General features: G+C 46.3%; 3 non-coding genes across 3 annotated transcripts; 1 reads left to right on the top strand and 2 right to left on the bottom strand.

The window, feature by feature from the left end:
• Positions 1–2,368: 2,368 nt before the first annotated feature.
• On the top strand, positions 2,369–2,439 carry TRNAG-GCC (transfer RNA glycine (anticodon GCC)). Its single transcript has one exon. It is a non-coding gene; the product is annotated as a tRNA-Gly (tRNA).
• Positions 2,440–3,030: 591 nt separating this feature from the next.
• TRNAG-UCC (transfer RNA glycine (anticodon UCC)) lies at positions 3,031–3,102 on the bottom strand. Its single transcript has one exon. It is a non-coding gene; the product is annotated as a tRNA-Gly (tRNA).
• A 182-nt stretch (positions 3,103–3,284) lies between these two features.
• On the bottom strand, positions 3,285–3,356 carry TRNAE-CUC (transfer RNA glutamic acid (anticodon CUC)). The gene has a single exon. It is a non-coding gene; the product is annotated as a tRNA-Glu (tRNA).
• Between the last annotated feature and the right edge of the window lie 5,436 nt (positions 3,357–8,792).

Genomic DNA, 8,792 nt, shown 5'->3' with positions numbered 1-8,792 from the left:
CATTCTACTTAGTGTTGTTTTAAATTTTACATTGGATAATTACTAGGAAACCCTCATTCAAGAAACAGGTTTGCTCTCATTTGTAAGGAGTCTGCTCAAGAACCCACCAAATCTATTTTTTCCTTTCTTGTCATGTTTTAAATTTCTCTGGTTGACCTGGAGACACTAAGTGAAATAAGCCCGACAGAGAAAGAGAAATACCATAGGTTCTGACTACTCATGTGGGAGACAGAGGTAGCAAACAGAAGTACTAAGTAAGACACAACCTGGATTTTTTTCTTTCTTTTTTTTTTTACTATAAAGACCATCTAACAATTCCACTGGACTCCCACTGTCTCTCTGCTGAAACCCCTCATCTACTCATACAGTTTGTTCCTACTATCTACTAAAGACTAGCAATATTATTTATGTTTCCAGCTGATATTTTCTTTTTTATAAAGCAATATTTTATTTATTTATATTTTATTTTTTACCAGAGCACTGCTCAATTCTACTTTATGGTGGTATGGAGGATTGAACCTGGGATCATGGAGTCTCAAGCACAAGAGTCTCTTTGCATAACCATTATGCTATCTACCCTGCCCTTATGTTATTATTTTACATTTTACTGGGAGGTAGGTTAATGGTTTACAATATAGTTGTTGACACATGGGGACAATTTCTCATCTTTCCGTGATAGGTGTCTGCAAAACACTCTCACTATCAATTTAGGCCCTTTTCCATTATACATCAGGACCTCCCTCTGCATCCCCTATCCCCCCAGCTCATTCTCTTCCTTCCTTCCTTAGAGTCCTTTGCCTTGGTGCAATATATCCCTAATTGATATTGTTTCAAAGGGAAAAACCAACAAATAAAGTCTACTCTCCTACCTTGTAACTCAGTACATTTTCTCACCCTAACATTTTTTTTCATTCAAATAACCAGTTCTTCTTACTTACAGTTAACTAGTTAGCTTTTAAAATATTTATTTATGTGAGAGAGGGGAGTAAAAAAGACAGAACCAGAGCCAGGGTCCTAACTCAGGTGCTTACGCTGGAGAGTCCGATGCTTATCCACTGTACCACCTTCTATGCTGCTAGTTGTTTTTTAGAGACAGAAAGGCAGAAAGAGACAGAAAGGCAGAGAGTAAAAGAGACAATAGCACAGAAGTTTCATTCAGTGCAGTGTGTGTGTGTGGGGGGTAGGCTTAAACCAGGCAAAGTGGCACTTACAGTTAATTTAAAATTACTATCTGATATCACCAACATCTGAACTATTTTTGAGACAGTTTGTATCTTTTGATAGGGCAATATTTACCTTGTTTTATCTTAATTTTAAGGGGAAAGAGAGAGAGAGAGAGAGAGAAGGAGAGAGAGAGAGGTGGAGAGATTCAAAGAGAAACACTAAGGTACTGCTCAGTTCTGGCTTCTGGTGGTGCTGGGAATCAAACCTGGACCTCAGTATGAGAGCCTTTTGCAGAAACATTATGCTGTCTCACCAGCCACATATGTGGCTATGTTTAAATGTAGTTTCTTGGTGTTTAATTGAATTCTGCATAATATGTGACTTGGTAGAATCGGTGAATGTTAAAGTCATGCATGGTCCCTGATCCCCCCACTATCCTCACTCCCTGTAGCTCTGTTAGAACAGACTGCACACTTGGTGCTTTAAACCTACAGAAATGTCCCTGGTCTGGAGGTCCAGTGTCTGAAATGCATGTTGCTAGGTTCAAAGTAAACTCACCCCCCAAAAAACAAAAACAAAAAACTCACCCCAGGTCTACGCTCCAGAGGTTTTGTGTGTGTGTGTGTGTGTGTGTGTGTGTGTGTGTGTGTGTGTGTGTGTGTGTATTTAGGGTATGACCCTGAGCCCAGCGGTGGAGGTTCCCTCCAGGACTTGAATCACTAGGCACCTGCCCTCAGCGGTCACAGGAACCCAGGTCCCAGGTTGCTCCTGCTAAAAGCCCCCTAGTCCTGCATCCCACAATGATTTTAGGTACATACTCCCAGAGGGTTAAAGAATAGGAAAGCTATCAGGGGAGGGGATGGGATACGGAGATCTGGTGATGGGAATTGTGCGAAGTTGTACCCCTCTTATTCTATGGTTTTGTCAATGTTTCCTTTTTATAAATTAAAAAAAAATTTTTTTTAAAGCCTCCTAGTCTTCGGGCCTTGGCTGCGTCCTGTTCGTTCTTCTCTGCGGAAGGCAGTGCGTGGTGGCTCTGGATGGAGTGGGGCCACATCCTTTTTCACTTCCGCTTCATCTTTGCTTCTTCGTCCTTCCTTCCTAGTCCCGAGCTATCTCTGAAATCTTTCTGTTCTTGCCAGAGGTTTAGTGGACAGCTGGTGATAAGAGACACTAAGGGAACATCTAAAAACCTATAGCAGTTGCATGGGTGGTTCAGTGGTAGAATTCTCGCCTGCCACGCGGGAGGCCCGGGTTCGATTCCCGGCCCATGCAGTGTCGATTCCTTTTGGCCCCTCCCTTTCCAGTGCTAGTGCTGAACTCTAGGACCAGGGTCCAAGGTTTCAGATATGAACGTTTTGATCGCTCGGCCACTTTTGGCCCTGGAATCTTCCATCCTCCTATATGTTCGTCTTCATTGGCCCCATGATTCCCGCCTATTACTTAGTTGAGATTAGCTGCTCCGGTCTCCTGCAGAGGGGCCCCTCCAATTGTCCCAAACCTGGACCCCATGTCTCACACACGCCACATCTGCTCGGTCCCCACTGCAAATGAAGGGGCTGGGAGCTGCATCTGCTCAGTATCTTCCCTCCCTCTCCCCCTACCTCCACCCCACGAAGTGCCTGGCAAACGTGACTGGAAGCAGGGAGCGGAGGGGATACAGGCCCCAGGTGCGGGTAGAAAAGCCGATGCTCCCCGCCAGGTGGGATCTTTGAGTTCCTGATTGTCCGCCAGTTATGTGCATTTTGAGAGTAGGGACCCGGCAGCATTTCTCAGAAGCGTCTCACTGTTTTCTGGAGAGTGAAGTACCACCAGCTGCAGTGGGAGGTGGCAGCTAACCGCCATTTCAGATTTTGCGTAAAAACATGCGTTGGCCGGGAATCGAACCCGGGTCAACTGCTTGGAAGGCAGCTATGTTTACCACTATACCACCAACGCCATGCTATATGTCACTTCCCGGTCGTTAACCCGGTTGTAGAGGCTCAGTTGAATTCCGTGACTGCTGCAGGTGCACTGAATCCCCAGTCCAAACAGGTCGCTCTCAGGAAGGGAACCTCGGCGAGAAATCGCCAAAAGTACCCAGGGGAAGTGTAGAACCACAAAGGAAAAAGAGAGAAATTTTCCCTGACCGGGAATCGAACCCGGGCCGCGGCGGTGAGAGCGCCGAATCCTGACCACTAGACCACCAGGGAACTCTTGCGCCAAAGCTGTATTCTGTAGCTCCTGCTGCCACGATTTCTACCCGCCGTGGCCCGTCTGGTCCCCATGGTAAGTCCTGCCACTTGGGGGCGCTGGCTGCGGGGTCTCGGGGATTCCCTCGCCTCTGCCCGCCCCCAAAGCCTGCAGAAATTGGGGATCCACGTCACTCCCTGACAGGGGGCCGAGCCCGGGCTCTGCCCTCCACAGAAAGTGACTGTGTCCGTGTTCGCCCTCCCTCCACAGCCATTCGGGCCTCCAGGTGAGGTGGGGACGCTCCCCACTAACTGCAGAGCAGGGACCCTCCTGCATCCCCCAGCCCTGTGTCCTTCCCACTTCCCCCCTGTAAACCAGTCTCCCAGTGACCCACTAGATCTCAGAGTGACCCCCAAACGATCATGATCCCAGACTAAACGGGTCTAAAATCCGGACGCTGGATCTGCCACCTCCCTGCAGGAGGGGCCTCGGAACTTCACAGAAAAACACCCACAGAAAGAAGGGTGCCTCGGTGAGAAGAAGGGTGTCTCCTTCACAGAAAGGTGTCTCCTTCACAGAAAAACACCCACAGGAAGAAGGGTGCCACGGTGAGAAGAAGGGTGGAGTTAAGAGCATGCAGAACTTGAGTATAGACGCTAGGAAGGGGGAGTGGACGCCCCAAACCCCCACTGTTCACCGGTCACCTGGACGTGCCAACTGAGCCCCCTTCACCTAGCACCACCCTCCCACACACAAGTATATTTCACCATCGTCATTACACTCACCCCAGGAACCTTTTAAGAATTTGCACCGGATTCCTCACTACCCCACAGTGGGGGTGTTGTAGTATGTGATGATCCTCTGGGTACTGGGAAAGGAAGCTGGGTTGGGGACACCAGGTCTCTTTTTGGTCATATGAATAGATCCCTGGGACTAGAGACATCAGTCTCAATTTGGGGTCAGGTGAGTGGACATATGTGCATGGAATCCCCCCACTCTCCACCCCATCTCATGAATGAATGGTGCTTAGAACCCCCCACAGTCACTGTTGCTTGGGCAAGTGCCATCCAGACCACACACACACACACACACACACACACACACACACACACACACACACACCCTTCTTCACCTTCTTTCACAGATAGCCAGACAGCTTCCTCTGCTCCCTGCATCTCCCTCTGGGCAGTAATGAGGGGGGGTTTCACTAGGGGGTTCTGGCTGGATGCCTCTGGGATAAGAGAGAGGTGGCCTGGGTGGAAGTTGATAGAGACCAGAAAGGGAAGGGGCAGGCTGGCACAGAGGGTGGCCCATCATTTTATGGATGGTCACTGAGTCCCCCCTGTCCACACATCCTGTGGACACTCATTCTGAGCACAGACTTGGTGGCTTGGACCATAGAGATGTATCCCTTACAACTAGGCAATGCCCAGCCAGTACCTCCATGGGGACACACATTCACTCACTTGTGTGCTCCAGATGTGGACCTCCCATCTCCCTCCTCCCACACCTGTTCAGGATGCCACTCTGGATGACTGGCTCTTTGTCTCCTCTGTGCTATCCCACAGAGCAACCTGTCTGCATGCTACAGAGGAGGCCAGCACTCTTTTTTCTCTGACAGGTTGTGGAAGACCAGTAACCCTCTGCATGGAGTAAAACCAGATATGAGGAGGCTGGGCAGTGGTGCACACCATTGAACACACATTACCATACACAAGGATCCAGGTTCAAATCCTTGCTTCTCACTTGTAAGGGGGACAGTTTCACAAGTGGTGAAGCAGTACTGCAAGTGTCTATCATATCCCTTCTCTCTCTTTTTTTAAAATTTATTTTAAAAAGGAGACATTAACAAAACTGTAGGATAAGAGGGGTACAACTCCACACAATTCCCACCACCAGATCTCCGTATCCAATCCCTTCCCCTGATAGCTTTCATATTCTTTTTTTTTTCTTTATTGGGGAATTAATGTCTTACATTCAACAGTAAATACAATAGTTTGTACATGCATAACATTCCCCAGTTTCCCATATAATAATACAACCCCCACTAGGTCCTCTGTTATCCTTCTTGGACCTGTATTTTCCCCACCCACCCACCCCAGAGTCTTTTACTTTGGTGTGTCTCCCTTCTCTTATTTTATTATTATTATTTTTTTTTCCCCTGCCAGAGCACTGCACAGCTCTGGCTTATGGTGGTAGGGAGGATTGAGCCTGGGGCTTCAGAGCCTCTGACATGAAAGCCATTTGTATAACCATAATACTGGGCTGGGTGGTGACACACCTGGTTGAGTGCATGTGTTACAGTGCCCAAGGACCCAGATTCAAGCCTCCATTCCCCACTTGCAGGGGAAAGCTTCATAAGTGGTGAAGCAGTAATGCAGGTGTTGTCTCTCTCTCTCTCTCTCTCTCTCTCTCTCTCTCCCCTACCCCTCAATTTCTGTCTGCCTCTATCAAATAAGTAAAGATAATAAAAACATTTAAAAAATAATCATAATACTATCTCCCTCTCATTACCCTCCCCTTTCAATTGTTCTTTCTTTTTATCATAAAAGTTAAAGGGGGGGCTACACAGTGGTGCACTGGGTTAAGTGCACATAGTACAAAGGGCAAGGATCTTCAGGGGCGGGGGTTGCTTCACAAGTAGTGAAGTAGATCTGCAAGTGTCTATCTTTCCCTCTCTATCTTTCCCTCTTCTCTCAATTTCTCTCTGTCTTATCCAAAAAGAAAAAGGAAAAAGAAAAGAAAAAAAGGCCCCAGAAGCAGTGGATTCATAGTGCAGGCACTGAGCCCCAGCAATAATCCTGGAGGTGAATAAATAAATAAATCATAAAAGTTAAAAGGAGGGGCCAGGTGGTGGTGCACATCACTGTGTGCAAGGACCCAGGTTCAAGACCCTGGTCCCCATCTGCAGGGGGAGAGCTTCACAAGCGCTGAAGCAGTGCTGCAGGTACCTCTCTGTCTCTTTCTACCTCCTCCTCCCCCCTCTCAATTTCTCTGTATCTAGCCAATAATAAGTAAATAGACATAATTAAACAATAAATAAAAGTTAAAAGGAAAAAAGGTGGGTGTGGGCGGTAGTGCAACAGGGTAAGCGCACATGGCGCAAAGCATAAGGATCCGAGTTCCAGTCCAGTCCCCCCCCACCCCGGCCCCGTCTCCCCCGCCACTCCCCACCTGCGGGAGGGGGGGGAGGTCGCCTCACAAGCGGTGAAGCAGTTCTGTAGGTGTCTATCTTTCTCTCCCCCTCTCTGTCTTCCTCTCCTCTCTTGATTTTTCTCTGTCCTATACAACAACGACAGCAGTAACAACAACAATAACAACAACAACAACAATAAACAACAAGGGCAACAAAAAGGGAAAAAAATAGCCTCCAGGAACAGTGGATTCATAGTACAGGTACCAAGACTCAGCAATAACCCTGGAGGAAAATAAATAAATAATTTTAAAAGATTTTTTTCATTTTTTTAATATTTATTTTCCCTTTTGTTGCCCTTGTTGTTTTTTATTGTAGTTATTATTGTTGTTGTTATTGATGTCATTGTTGTTAGATAGGACAGAGAGAAATGGAGAGAGGAGGGGGAAGACAAAGAGGGGGAGAGAAAGATAGACACCTGCAGACCTGCTTCACTGCCTGTGCCGTGCACTATCGCCCTACTCCCATAAATAAATATTTTTTTAAAAAAAGAAACAAAGGAAAAAAGGCTGCAGGGAGCAGTGGATTCCTGTGCAGACAATAAGCTCCAGCAATAACCCTGGCCAAAACAAACAAAAACCACTTGAACATGGATAGAGGTGTTTCTTCATTGTTATGGAAGCAAGGTGGTTACAAGAAGAACTCTTAAAAGAACATCTGGTTCTGGGCAAAAGAATATTCAAGTCAGTGGAGCAGAGACAGAACCCAGAAATAGCCCCTCAGAAATCTGGTCAGCTGATCTTTCACCAAGAAGCAGAAGTGATGAGGGAGAAAAGATGATCTTTTGTTCAAATGTGGCAGAACAACATGGACATGAATGTAAAGATCGAAAAGAATTGAATCTAGTGGCCTGGGAGGTGGTGCAGCGGATAAAACATTGAATTCTCAAGCATGAGATCCTGACTTTGAGACCTGGCATAATATTCTCTGGTCTTCCTCCTCCTCATCCTCCCCTTCTGCTCTCTCATCTTTAAAAAATAATAATAATAATAAAAATTGAATCAGAACATAGGCCTCCCACAGACATTAAATCCAGAAAGGGTCATACATTTTTGTTTTTTCCCCGAGCTGCTCCCATCTGGTTTATGGTGGTATTGGGGATTGAACCTGGCCCCTTGGATTAAAGTCTTCTTGCATAACCATTATGCTATCTTCCAAGTCCTGGATCATACACTTAAATGTAGAATGCAAACCAACTAAACAAAGTTGTGACCTCTAGATGACCTTGAGAATGACTTTTCAGATAAAGGACCAAAAGCAAGATCCATGAAAGAATCAGCCAGCTTTCTGTGGCAGAAAACAAACAAAAAGACAAACAAAAAAATCCTTGGAGAGACTGAGAGGTGGGGTGCAGCTGGTTAAGTGCACATGTTATTATGCTCCAGTACCCTGCTTGGCTCAAGCCCCTGGTCACCACCACCTGCAGGGGGAAAGCTTTAGGAGTGGTGAAGCAGTGCTGCAGGTGTGTCTCTCTGTTTTCTTTCTCTATCCACCTTCCCTCATCAAATTCTGTCTGTCCTATCAAATTAAAGAAAGTTGAAAATTACGAGAGGGAGTAGATAGCATAATGGTTATGCAAACAGACTCTCATGCCTGAGGCTCCGTCAAGTCCCAGGTTCAATCCCCTGTACCACATAAGCCCAGAGCTAGAGCTGAGCAGTGCTTTGGTAAAAAAAAAAAAAAAAAAAAAAGAAAAAGAAAGAAAGAAAGAAAGAAAAAGAAAAAAAAAGAAAAATTGTAAGAGAGAGGTCAGGTCTGCAGGTCTCGAGGAAATCTTTGCCCCATCTAACAGGGGACACTCTGCCTAGGGTGGGTGGAGTAACTCACCTGGATTGAGCAATGCTTTGTCATGTGCACAACCTAGGTTTGAACTTAGCCCCCACCACCTTGGAGGAAGCTTTGGTGTCTCATTTTTTTTCTCTCTCTCTCTCTGACTCTCTTTCTTTATGAAGAACATTCTGCTCAACCTCAGGCCCAGAGGAGCAAAGTGCCCAAAGGCATTTGAGCTGAGTCTACAAGCAGGTCTCTATTGTCTCTTTGACCAAAGTACTCAGAGATAAATAGCTCTCTGTTCCTAAGATTACTTCTCTCTCCTCTTCTCTCTAAGAGTAAACACTTTACTCTTAGAGTCAAGAACTTCCCTCTGAGAGTCAAGGTGTCCTCACCTCTCCAAACCTCCCCCTACCAAGATTTATTGATTTTCGGAAGAGAGGTAGGAGGGGAGAGAACCAGAGCATCATCACTCTGGCACATGTGATGCTGG

This window comes from Erinaceus europaeus, chromosome 9 (genome assembly GCF_950295315.1).
Source record: "Erinaceus europaeus chromosome 9, mEriEur2.1, whole genome shotgun sequence".
Lineage (NCBI taxonomy): Eukaryota > Metazoa > Chordata > Mammalia > Eulipotyphla > Erinaceidae > Erinaceus > Erinaceus europaeus.
This window is presented reverse-complemented; position numbering and strand designations above follow the sequence as displayed.